Consider the following 12,924-nt stretch of genomic DNA (forward strand, 5'->3'; position numbering starts at 1 on the left):
TGTGATTCTTAGAACGCGCGGCCCAGTTGGAAACTGGGATGTCCCGCCCGGAGCCAGAGACCCAAGCCGCTAAGGCTGGTCTCTAAAGCAAGGCTGGTAACGTCATTTTGTTTTTGAGGAGCGAGAGGTCTCGGTCCCAATTAGTTTCATATCGTTAACCTACAAAGTCAAAGTATCCATTCAGCGCACTTCGGTGTGAGTCCGGTTTTGTTTAATGACCAACGTGTGGTCTCCAAGGCAGTAGCGTACTCTCTTTGCTTCTCATTTTTTTTCTCACATACAAAGTGGAAAAACGGCACTTTCTCATTAGGTTATTATGGTTAAGAGGCCTGGATCCTAACTTCAGGAGTAAGTAGTATGCAAAAAACCCTAGTAGGATTTAGGGCAGAGTGAGCTTGGGACACATTCATTCACATTCAAAATACATAGCACACACCTTTAAAGAGACATCACCCCCCCCCCCTCCCCCGAGTTATCACTGGGTAGTTTTACCTAATGCCTGACAGGAACTGAGGAGTCCCCAGCGGTAGCATTTACCTGGAGGGCAGGAGAGGTCTAGGCAGAGCCAGATGCTTCCTACATGGATTGCAAGATTCTACCACCCAAAGCCTCAGATAATAGAATAGTAATTTGAAGTCTCCATGGGCATGGGGTGCAGAGGCAGTTTAGCAGGAGTACTTGCCAATGGAGAACAGCACAAAGAGGCAGAGATATCGCCTCTTTTCGATTTAAAAAAAATCGAAAATGAATTTTTATACAGTATATTTTGATCATAGTTTCCCTTCCCTCATCTCCTTCCTGATCTTCCCCACGGCCTCACCCAATTTCATGCTTTCTCTCTTTCAACAGGCAAACAAAAACTAACAAACTAGAATAAAACAAAATAACCTTAAGAAAGGAAAAGCACGAGAAACATACACGTGCATACACACACATACACACACACACACACACCATAAAACACAAAATTGAAAATTGTAATATACAAGCCTAAATGCCTAAACAAAGCAATATGAGACCAAAAAAATTCTTCCAAAAATACCATTGAGCTTGTTTTGTGTTGACCAACTACTGCTGGGCATGGTACCTGCTTTTAAGTACGATTTTCACCCCCAGTGAAACACAGTTGGAGAAAACTAATTTTTTTCTTTTTTTGTGTGTGAAATAGCTTCTTGGTTAAGGTTAGAAGCTCATGTCCACTTCTGTCTCTCATCTTCCGCTGGGACCTCATCTGGCTTGGACCTGTACAGGACCTGTGCATGCTGCCAAAGTCTCTGAGTGTTCATTGGTGAATCAAGCCCCATTGTATGTGGAAGATGCTGTTTCCTTTCTGTCTTTCATCTCCTCTGGTTCTTAAAATCTTTCCTCTTTTTCTTCCTCATAGCTCCCTGACCCCTGAGGGAGAAGTCTGATGAAGACATCCTGTTTAGGACTGAGAGTTCAAGGTTTCTCACTCTGCACATTTTCTAGCTGTGGGTCTCGGTATATGTTCCCATCTGATACAGGAGGAAGCTTCTCTGATCATGGTTGAGTGAGACAGTGACCTGAGTCCAGGACTGGTGTGGCCACTAGGGATCCCAGCTAGAAAGTGTTTCTAGGTATTGGAGGCTGACACCAAGGAATGGAAATGGGATAGAAGTGGGCAGGGTTCTGAGAGGGTCCACAGGAAGTAGGAAAGCTGGTTCTGCTGAAGGTTCATCAGTGCCCAGAGTGAGAGCACAGGCACCTTCACGAAGCCTGTTCCAGGGCTGGGGATGAGATTGCCCTGACACATTGTCTGTTACTCCCGGTTAAATCTAGTGTGAACTGATGTGGAAGGCACTATTCATCCATCGAGCTAATGTTCTACTAATGGCTATATCATTTTGTTTTTAAATAAGTTCAAATAAACTAAATGTTGCTATGCCTGCATAAGAGAAATGCTGGCACTTTCAGAACACCCAATGACTTTGACATACATCTCTCCCATGGACTCTAAACATTAGAGCACATCTGGAGGGTGATCTTAATTGTGTTAATTAAGGTGGGAAGACCTGCTTACTTTGGGTGGCATCATTCCCTAAGCTTAGGATCCTGGACTTCTTAAAATGGAAAAAGCAAGCTGAGTACCAGCATGCATGCTATCATTGCACTTTTATTTTGACTGCAGATAGGATGTGACCAGCTGCTTCTAGCTCCTCTTACCTTACCTTTCCCACCTTGTACCTTGGACTGTGAGCTAGATAATTCCTTCCCTGAGTCTCTTCTGTCAGGGTGTTTTATAACAGCACAAGGGGAAAACAAACCTTGAGACAAGCTAAAGAATGTGATTTTCCTTAGAGTGAGAAGTTACCTTGTTTTCTTACTTGAAGTCACAATCCAGTGTCCACCCAGAACACTAACCTTTTTACAGAATGTCTCATGCTTCATTTTGTTCACTGATAATGCCCTCTTGTTTCTCTACCACAGAAACAGCCACAGACATTGTTGGAAATGTTCTCAGTGACCAGCTCCCAGGACAGCAGGATCCCATGCCTCAGGAAGGGAAAGGCGATGCTGTTCTGCAGGGCTCTGCAGGAAGAGCAGTTTAATTACTGTGGACGCTGGGCAAGTGCAGAGATTTCAGGTAGAAGGATGTCTAGAGGCAGGAAATAGTGTGACATGTATGAAAAAAAGAAAACTCTAAGGTAAGTGGTGAGTCATGAGCTCCAACTTGTGGGTGAGGTAGAATTGTCAAGGCCGGAATCCACAGACAGAGCATGGTGCTAGGAAGGGGCAAGGCGGGAGAGCTCTGGTGAGAGGTGATGGGAGTTTCTGGGCAAGTGGCCAGTGGGCTTGGCTGGTGGCTCCTTCCGAAGGCCTTTCCATCTGACAACTTCCATTCCTGATGCTGTGGAGCGCAGCCCTCCAAGCCGAAGTCCTGTAAGCCCACTGTAGTACTAGACTAAGTTCCTTAGGATTGGAGGCGTGGCTGCGTCCCTCTCTGTGCTTCCAGCACCTGGAGCTTGGTTGGAGCTAAATGAGCAAATGCGCCCACAGGAACTCTCAAGTATGTTACTCCAGATGGAAAAAGAATGAGCGTTGACAGTTTGTTTGCAGCAGGCTTCCCAGGGTCACCTGTCCTGAAGAACAAGGGTTATAGTGTCATAGTCACAAGCTCCTTTGGGCGGGAAGCGGGTGTGTGTGTGTGTGTGTGTGTGGGGTGTGTGTAGGGGTGTGTGTGGGGTGTGTGTGTGGGGTATGAATCTTACATTTTATAGACCGTTGGTTCTTTTTGTTTGTTTCTTCTTTTGTTTTGAACTTGTATGTTTGTTGTTTTTAAAGATGCCATCTTGTTCTGTGGCCTCAGGTGGCCTGAAACTCACTATGTGGCTCAGGTTGTCCTGGAGCTCAAGGCAGTCCTTTTGCTTCTGGGGTTAGGATTGCAGGTGTGCGCCACCAAACCCACCTCAGATTGGTTACTTTAAAATGTCTCAGCAACTAGCCAATGGAGTTTTGAGTTCCTGAGTGAGAATTAAAGGCACTCAGACAGCAGTCTGCCTTTGATGGGAGCATATAATGAATGAGTGAGCAAGAGACCTGGCTGATAATGCATCAACATTTGGGGTGAGTTTCTCAGCTCAGCATGACATATGACAAGCCCATCTTGCCTGACTCCACCATCCAGCCTGCCTGCTCTTTATTCGATACTCTGCCCAAATCCAGGGACCCTGTGGGTGAGTCTATGTAGATCAGGGTCACTGTTGTTAGATTTTCAGGGGCAATGTCTGTGTGTATTTGCAGCTGTTAACATGGGTAGAGACTTTTTGAAAGCATTACTGAGCTATATTTCAAGAATGACTTTACTTTTCAACAAACCTAAGTCCCGTGTGTGGGACCTTGGTTTTGTTGTTTATGTCTTCAATAAAAATGGAGGAACATTTGGTCACCTTCCACTGTATCATAAATCTGGGACTGAGAGATTAATAGAAGCCATTGCTGCTCCCTTTTTCTCAGCTCACTCCCCACCATGTAAACAACCCTAGTTCCTTGATTTTTCTCATCAGTTACATTTTACAAGCTTAAAAAAGATTGAAAAAAAAAATCCCCAGCCACATGTAGAATGAAACAAACTACCTTTGCCTGCTGAGACCAAATGGTGTAAACAAGTTCACCAGAATCCAAGAGCCCAACTATAAGACACCTGTAAGAAAAACTGTCAGCTGTGGGAGGCAGTTAACTTGCTAATTTTGGCTTCAAGGTTTAGAGAGGAAAGGTAATAAGGGTTTGTTGGGGTCTTTTGCATCCCCAAGGAGAATTACAAAGTTGTGCTTCATTTCTTTCTCTTAAACATGTGTCCTTACAAGGAGAGAAAACAATAAGGAGTTAAAAATTCCTGCCCCTCGGACTCACATCCACCCTTTCCATTCCAACCCTCTGCTGTGGAGGAAGGAGTAATTTCAGGGCCCCAAGTCTATGTGTCTGCAGGGGACAAGATTCTCCCTTGAAATTTCTGTGCTGAAGTAATGGCATGGAAAATATTAGCCATGACCACAACAGCAGTCCCGAGAAACACTTGCTGAGTAGCTGTGTGCCAGGCACAAATATGACTTAATTTAAATGTTCCATTAATCGCCATTTCTCAAGTCAAGAGCACAGTCACAAGAATCTGAAGCTAGTCAGGGGCTAAGCAAGACCTAAGCCATGGTCTGTGTCCTCAAAAACACCCCACTTCAATGCCTTCCTCCCATGAACACCTTTGTGGCAGACAGTACTGGTTTCAAACTTTTGCAGTCAGCAGCCACCCTGGGAGTTTCCATCTAAGCTTAGGTTTGCTTCCCAGTATGTAAAGAAGTCTTGGCCACACTTGTCACAGACAGGTCTAACTTCCTCTCCAAAGGGACATGCCCCTGAGTCCATTAAGAAAGTAAGGCGATCCCACCAATGTCTTTCTTTAGAGACTTTTCTGTGGCTCATGAGATTTCTCTGCTAGAAAAGGAAGGGAAATGGGAACTCCCGTGCCAGATGCGAACACTCCCTTCTGCATGTTGTGGACTAGCACTGCCATCTTGTGGACTGAGTGGCTGTGATTAGCCGGTGCCAAGGCAGAGAAAGGCTGTAAGTGCTCAGGTGTTGTCTATTTTTGCATGTATTTAATGCTAACTAAGCACCTACTGTGTGCACATACTTGGCAAGCTCTTTCTACATCTGCTTTGCTGAGACTGCTTCTCTGGATAGTGTATTAATGCCAACAGCTGAGGATGCTGAGTTTAACATTGATTACCTGCTTCTTTGAGATACTAGGTCATTCATCTGCTGGTGACTGCTCTCGCCAAATAAATAAGACATATCAACTTTGTCCACTGGGGTTTTCTCTGCCATCAAAGTGTGCGGGACAACGGTACACAGAGAATCACAAGACTCCATAGTCACACATTGTCCTGATGCAGGTCCCATTTCAGTTGCTGTGGAAGACTGGAGACAGGTATTGCTAGTGAGCAGCAACTCTTGTCTTTGTATCTACAGTTTGATACTATGTTAGAAGCACATGGCAGAAACTTTGTCCCAAGCACCAGTGGTTAGATTCCTCTCCAGTCTTTTGTTTGTGAATTTCTGCAACACTGTCACCATGCTAACATGTGGCCTTAGGTTACTTAGCCAGTGTAATGTCATCATCACTCCAACTGCTACCACATTCTGAGGACCCCTTACTAGGGGCTTAAAATGTTTCTCATGATGCTACACAATGATCTCAGGAGATGGTTTCCTGTCCTCTCAACAGCCAACAGCAGAGGCCCTGAGGGATGCTTATGTAGCTTGCCTCTTCAAAGTGTGTGTTCTCTAACCACATTGTTTTCATTATTATTATTCATTATCCTCATATGTTTAAACCAATTTGCTGTGTAGTGCCACACACTCCTGCTCATTAGCACAATGAAGCAGTCCTTCTTCTGTGCATAATAATTACACTTATTCACGTCGCTCAGCCTCTCACCATCTTAGGTCTTCAGATCCCTTTACCTTTTTGCAACAGCAGCATCTCAGAGTAGAAGTTTTTTTTAGTATCCTTGGTTGTTAATATTTCCAAGTTGCTCCTCAGTGATTCATAAACATCTGTGCAGTTGGCATTCTAACTGGTACCACATGAGGATGTCCGGTCCTCACTAGCACTGAGTTTTAATATATATATATTTTTACATATAAAAGATGATGACTGTTCTGAAGAGTGCACACAGGACAAGTGGATTGTTCTGGGTGGGTTTTGCATTTACACTGAAGCTGTCTGCTTCTCCAAACACTGGGGGTTTTCTAGATCCTTCTAGAAACACAACAGAGAACAGCATGTTCTCACATGGCACTTCCTTTCTCTTTGTACAGTCCTGAACCATCTGTGCCATCTGGGAGCCTTTAAGCCAGGGTTTCTTAACCTAGGGTCTGAGAGTTGGTGGATACAGTTGAGGGTCTCTGAGCTTGATTATAATTATAGATGATAAAATAGTCCAAATTTTCATTTTCTTAACAATATAACTACTATTTAATTTTTTAATAAGCATACCATTGAAGGATAGCACTTATTTTATGGTTACTGTAGGTAACAGCCCACTTCACAGCCATGACATCACTTAAGCTCAGCAGCTTAACATCACACTAGTTTGTTTGACATCACAGTAGTCATTCGGCAAGCTGTTAGAACTTGCACATTAATGTGCTAATAGGGAAATCTATGTGTTACCATGTGGCAAGTTCCTTTTTTAAAATATTTAATAATTGCAAATCAATGTGAATATTTCCCTATTTAATTCCAGACATTTTATTTTTAAATGTATATATCAAATTAAAAAAAACACATTTCCAAGAAGAGGTCCATATACATCACATGACTTCCAGTGGGTTAAAGCAGAAAAACAGTTTAGGATACTTTCTTCTCTTTACAGGGGAATTCTGTAGAATAAATGTGTCCACTGCTCACTCTGAGTGTAAAGCCTGATACCCTTCCTCTTGGGAGTTTATTGGCCCAAGAGTGATTCTGTTACAAAAAAAGGATAGGAAGGTGATCATTGACTTCATTGTAGGCAGAGTTTTTCATTGGGATTGCCTGCTTCCAAATAACCTCTCAGACTCTTAATATTAATTATGTGTTCAGCCAATAGCTCAGGCTCGTTACTAGCTAACTCTTACATTTAAATTAACCCATATTTCTGATCTATGCTTTGCCATGTGGCTCAGTAGTTTTTCTCAGTAAAGCATGCCCACCTTGTATCTCCTCTGACTCTGCCCTTCTTTTTCTCATCATTCTTAGTTTGGTTTTCCCGCCTAACTTTACCCTGTTCAGCTATTGGCCAGTCAGCTTCTTTATTAAACCAATCACAGTGACAAATCTTCACAGTGTACAAAAGGCTCATTCCACAGCACTTTATAATGAAGATACTTGGCTGAACCATGCTTGCAAGGGACCAAGGTCAACAACGCCTCAGTAAGTCATATTGTTATCGCCCTGACATGGTGCTGTGAGAAAGGCACATCATCACCTCTAGTGTATTCCTCTCTAGAATCTGTGACCCTTGTCCAAGTATAAGGAAACAAAGGAGAAAACCAGAAGCAAAAACATTCTATAGACACCTGACCAATATCTTCACAGGTGCCAAATTCATGAAAATCAAGAAAGAAAAAAAAGAGAGAGAGAGAGAGAGAAACTTCCACACACCAAAAGACCAAGGAGACCTGAGGGATATCATACTCTGGATTCCATCCTGACACATTGGTGGAAAAGCTGGTGACCATCTCATAAAACCTAGAGTTTATAGTACTCATATCTCAGCAACACAGCGTTTCACTTTTCACCACCCTTCCCTGGTTTATGTGAGCATTAGAAGGGCCTGTGTGGTCTGCTAGGTTTGCGGAAACTCTGCTCCATCATTGAAACTTCTGTAAGTCTGTTCCAAAATGAAAGTTTAAGGGGAAAAGGAAACGGCCAGTTTTCTTGTCCTAGGCTAACATCTCCTCCCAATTTTGACTTATCCACTCAGCCATCAATCATATTAATTGGCTACGAGGTAGCACCGGAGGCTGGGCTGCTGTGTGGAGATAGTGATGAGAAGATCTGAAAATGATGGCCCTGAGGAGACTATAGCCTTCTGTGCAATCCTGGAAGAGATGCCTTTAGAATGTTATGGAATGAATTCTCCAGAAGAGATTTGCACATGCTCAACACAATGGGAAAGAGGGAAGAGATGTAGGAAATGGTAGGTGAGCAAAACAAGGCCCTGTGGTCAGAGGGGAAGAACAGGGATTTTGGATAATGTTCCCCTGAGAACCGAACCCATAACATGTCTTTCCATTGGCCTGTCTTCTGATCATCCAATATAAGGAGCCTCAGGGTTGGAATTTGTTATATCCCTGCTTCTAATCCTCAACATAGTTTCTGTGTTCCAAACTGTCTCCTGTGGCAGCCCCAGAAGAAAGTTAGGTCAAGAGATCATGGTCACACCAATTTGGGGCTCTCTGCTGTGTTTATAGCTCTTAGAATAGTGTCTTAGTTCACATTGTTATTGCAAGTGAATATAAATTGGATGGTTTATAAAGAATCCTGTTTGTTTTTTTTAATTTTTAATTTTTTATTCTGGAGGCTGAAAGTCTACCACAAAGGCCAAAGAAGATGGTGACTTGTGAGGAATCACGTCCTGCTCCGTAGACAGCCATCTTCTCCTGTATCCTCACATGGCAGTAGGAGTGAGGAAAGGCTCCTGGCTCACTCCCGTGACTGATTTACTAGCCAAATGACTCAACTCCAAATGTATAGCATTGGGAACTAGGTTCTCAACCCATGAACCTTCAGAAGAGAAAGCATTCGGTCCACAGCATGCAGGGAACAGAGCACAGTACAGAATGTGCGCCTCCCTTGACCTTGACCTTGATAATTTTGTGTTTATCGGTTGCAGCACCCTACCTCCCCATCCTAATGTCATTTATTAGGGAGGGACTCATGGAGTTTTTGGGTTTTAAGTAAGTCTTCCCATGCACACTGACTTTAGTGAAAAGAAGTGCAGAGATTGGTTCCAGAGATTGAAGCACAGCTATTTCTCAGGCCTGGCAGATCCCTGGCATGCAAGGCTGAGATGGACTCACCCTGCTTCCTGCTTCCTGTTTTTAGCATGTGGAAACCCAAGACTTCTCTTCCTACGGGTTGAAACAGTTTCTTTTATATTAGAAGTCACTGCTTTTGCAGAAAACCTGGATTCGGTTCCCAGAACCTACATGGTGGCTCACAACTTCCTATAACTCCACCTCCAGAGGATCCAGCATCCTTTTCTGGCCTCCTTAGGCACTGCATGCACATGGTACACATCCATGCAATCAGGGAAACACTCATATACATAAAGTAAATTAACCTTGCTCCACAAACCTAAGAGTGGAAGGAGCATTCCCAAAGAAAAATAAAAATGCTACTAGGAGAAGAAACAGAAAGGAGCCAGGAAAGGTGTGGTGGTGCACACTCACAGTTCCAGAGATCGAGAGGAGAGGCGAGGCAGGAAGATGCTGAATTTGAGGGCAACCCAAGCTGAGTCGTGAGTTCAAGGCCACCCTGAGTCAAAACAAAACCAAAGAGAATCAGAGTAAGAAAGACAGGGAGAGGAGGAGGGAGAGGTGAAGCCAAAGGGAGGAAGTGAGAGGAAAAGTGAAAGAGGGGGGAGAAAGGAGGAAGAAGTGAGGAGGGGGGAGAGGGAGGCAAGGAGGGAGGAGAAATACACATCATCTAGGTAGATGAATTTGTCCACTACAGACTTGTTGTGGAAACTGCAATGATGTTTTGAAGTATCAGGTGCCCTCATTAAGAATTACTGTAATAATAATGCATTCTAATTTCATGCAAATGTGCGCTATACTGTACGGGACTAAATGAGCACCGGATAGCATTACCTCTTTTGGAATCATAAACGTCCCCAGCTTAGTCAAGGAGGAGGCAGGCAGGAAGGGGAGGCAAGGAGAAAGGCACAAGAGGAACCCTGATTTTCAGGCCTTTTGTGAGGCCATGGCTTCTCCAGTGTGTGCCAAAATTACCCACCAGGCTTCTTATTCCTGTGATTCTTAAGATAGCCACTAGATGACAGTCTTAGTCCATTCTGTGTGCTTCCTGGTCAGGTCCCAGCTCTGAAAATGGTTGTTGTTGATTTCCCTAGGGAGTCTTAGCCTCTTTGCGCTTCCTTGCCTGGCTGGGGCTGGCTGTATCTTGGGCATAGGGGCCCCCACTGGTAGATTATTGTAGGGGCCCTCACTGGTAGATCACTGCCTACAAAGGACTTCAGTGATGTGCCAGGGTTGCAGATTTTTGGCAAATCTTCAGTTTGTAGCACTGAAAAGAGATTGGGTGTGTCTTTATTGTCTAGCTTCAGTGAGAGACACCAGTGGACACACCATTGGTTGTTTATAGTTGGAAGATCAAATTCTTGATCCAAAGGTGGCTTTGCTGGGGGATAAGGGTGCAGGTGGGCCTGGGAGTACAGTTGGAGCTGGGGGGCGGGGCAGGGGTTGGGGGTTGGTGCTGGGGCTGGGGGCGGTGCTGGGAAGAACAGATGGTTGGAAGCATTATCACAAGCCTGTGCTTTTGGAAAGGTGATGCTAAGGATTTTCCAGGTAGGGGGAAGTTCTCTCCCACAAGCATGTCATCCACCAAGATCCACTTAATGAACTCCTTGTTTGGTTTAACCAGCCCAAATCCACTTGGGCTGCTCAAAGCTAAAATCCATTGAGTAAAACAGATGTGAGTGCTGATGTGTCCATGACAAGCCTCAAGCCTCTTTCCATCTGGAGCAGTTCTATGTAGCAGGGGTCCACCTTTTGTAGATGAGGCAAACGTGTTCAGGAAGGAAAAGTACTGTGAGCACACAGCTGGGCAGTACCACAGCCAAGATTCCAGTGGGAGATGGTTGCTCTGCAGCCTGTGATCACTGCAGACTCCATCAAGTCAAGGACACTGTCCATCAGATCCATCACTATGCCCTCATTACCCAACACAATATCAACATATTCCCGGTGTTTTTTAAAGTACAATGAATTAATGAGTATGCAAAAATACCACATTCTCTTGACTTGTGGAGTGACTAGCTTGTGGCTTCTTTGGGGCTAAGTGTTGAGTAAATGGCTGATGCTGTTCTTCGGGTCCCTCAGCATCACATTCCCTGCTCACTCTAGCCTCCTTGTGCATCCTGACCTTTACCATTTGGAATCAAGTTAACTCCTTGGACTTTGGTTTGTTGGCACTTGCCTTCTTGGGTTCTGGGTTCTAGGCTGAAGTGGAAGCTCAGGCTGGATGCTATTGAAGGAACCTAGGATCAGAAGGAAGTCTTTGGCCATTCTCTGCTCAATGCAGTGACCATCTTCCTCTGCTTAGAGACTCTGGTGTTCTCCACCACATTCCTCACTTCTGCCGAATGATTGGTTATCTTTATTTTTCTCAAACATACAGAAGGAACACTTGAAAATGCAAATGGACTAAATGACACCAGTGCATCAGGACAAACAGTTCATCTTCTGTGTGATTGTAGGCTGATTGTCTAGGTAGACTATTCTTGCCAAGAACACCTTGAACACTTTGTGTGAGGCTGCCAACTCTAGGTATTATTGTAGGAATGGGGGAGGGGGGGAGAAATTTTCTATTTTTTTCTATTTTTTCCCCCAAATTAAACATTAAAAAAATTTCTATTTTTCCCCCCAAATTAAACATCACTTGTGTATTTAAGACCACTAGACTGGAATATAAAGCTGTTTAGTCACGTGGTAGCTCCTCCAAATAGTTCACCAGTAGGCAGATGTTTCCAATGTCAATTTTGCAGGGATCTGATCGGTCATTCACGAAGCCACCAACTGTCAAGCCCCTGCTTTGAGGCAGGTGCTGTGAACAGAGGCACTGGATCAAATCTGTGAATGAGACAGATTTAAAGCATGCCCTGGAGGAGTCTGGAGCTCAGGAGGAAAGCGACATATTAGTGAGAGATGAATCAGTATAGGGTCTTGGGACGGCGCAGAAGGCATGTTATAGGTGTGTTAGATCAGTCCTTTGATTTCAGCCGCTGGGTTGGAGACAAACCTGGATGTCTTTTCTGGGCCAGGTGCTACCTCGCTGGAGTGCGGGATCTTGGGGCTGGAGTGTAAAGATGCCCGTGGCAGGAAGCAAATAGCCAGGGCGACAGCAGCTGCACACAACTGCAAAGAAGCATCTCAATGTTTTAACAGCCTGAGACCACCAGACTGGAAGGTGCCAGCTGTATAGTTGTGGCAGAACCTAGATCAGGTAACAGGATGGGCTTGTGGGACAGAAAGATACTTAAACTGAAAGCTGAGGGTGGAATCCAGGAACTATGCGGGCATTCTTAAAGAACTGAGAGTTCTGGGGAGAAGCATGTGGGCATATAAGGCCCCAGACTGGGGGAGAAAGCAGGGCTCTGTCAAAGAAATTCAATCATTTCTGACACAGGGCGTGAGGGAGACTAGAGTGTGATGGGAATAAGCTTGGAGAACATCCTGATTTCATTTCTGAGGCTGTGATAAAAAGCAACCCTGACAAAAACACAGAAAGGGTTTATTTTAGCCCCAGATTCCAGGCCATAGTTCATCACCATCTCCGGAACTCAATGCCAGAACTGGAACCAACTAATGCACAGTCAGGGGCAGAGAGAGAATGGTACATATGCCTGCATGCTCAGCTTGACTTCTTCACTCAGCCTACGAAAGGATGCCACCCATGTTCGGACCCACCTCATCAGACCACGAAAGGATGCTACCCACGATCAGACCCACCTCATCAGCCCATGAAAGGATGCCACTCATGTTCAGACCCATCTCATTCGACACAATTAAGAAAAAAAAAACATTCTCATAGGCCAATATGATCTGGATGATTTCTCATTGAGATTCTCTTCCAGGTGGGTCTAGATTGCATCAAGTTGACAATTAAAATGAATCATCACA

At 44.4% G+C, this 12,924-nt stretch overlaps 1 long non-coding RNA gene across 1 annotated transcript; it reads left to right on the forward strand.

Moving 5' to 3' along the window:
* The first annotated feature begins 21 nt into the window (after window positions 1-21).
* On the forward strand, window positions 22-12,342 carry LOC131914970 (uncharacterized). The gene is made up of 4 exons (XR_009380233.1): window positions 22-96; window positions 2,449-2,666; window positions 7,986-8,201; window positions 12,066-12,342. It is a non-coding gene; the product is annotated as an uncharacterized LOC131914970 (long non-coding RNA).
* Window positions 12,343-12,924: the final 582 nt, after the last annotated feature.

This window comes from Peromyscus eremicus, chromosome 7, assembly GCF_949786415.1.
Source record: "Peromyscus eremicus chromosome 7, PerEre_H2_v1, whole genome shotgun sequence".
NCBI lineage: Eukaryota > Metazoa > Chordata > Mammalia > Rodentia > Cricetidae > Peromyscus > Peromyscus eremicus.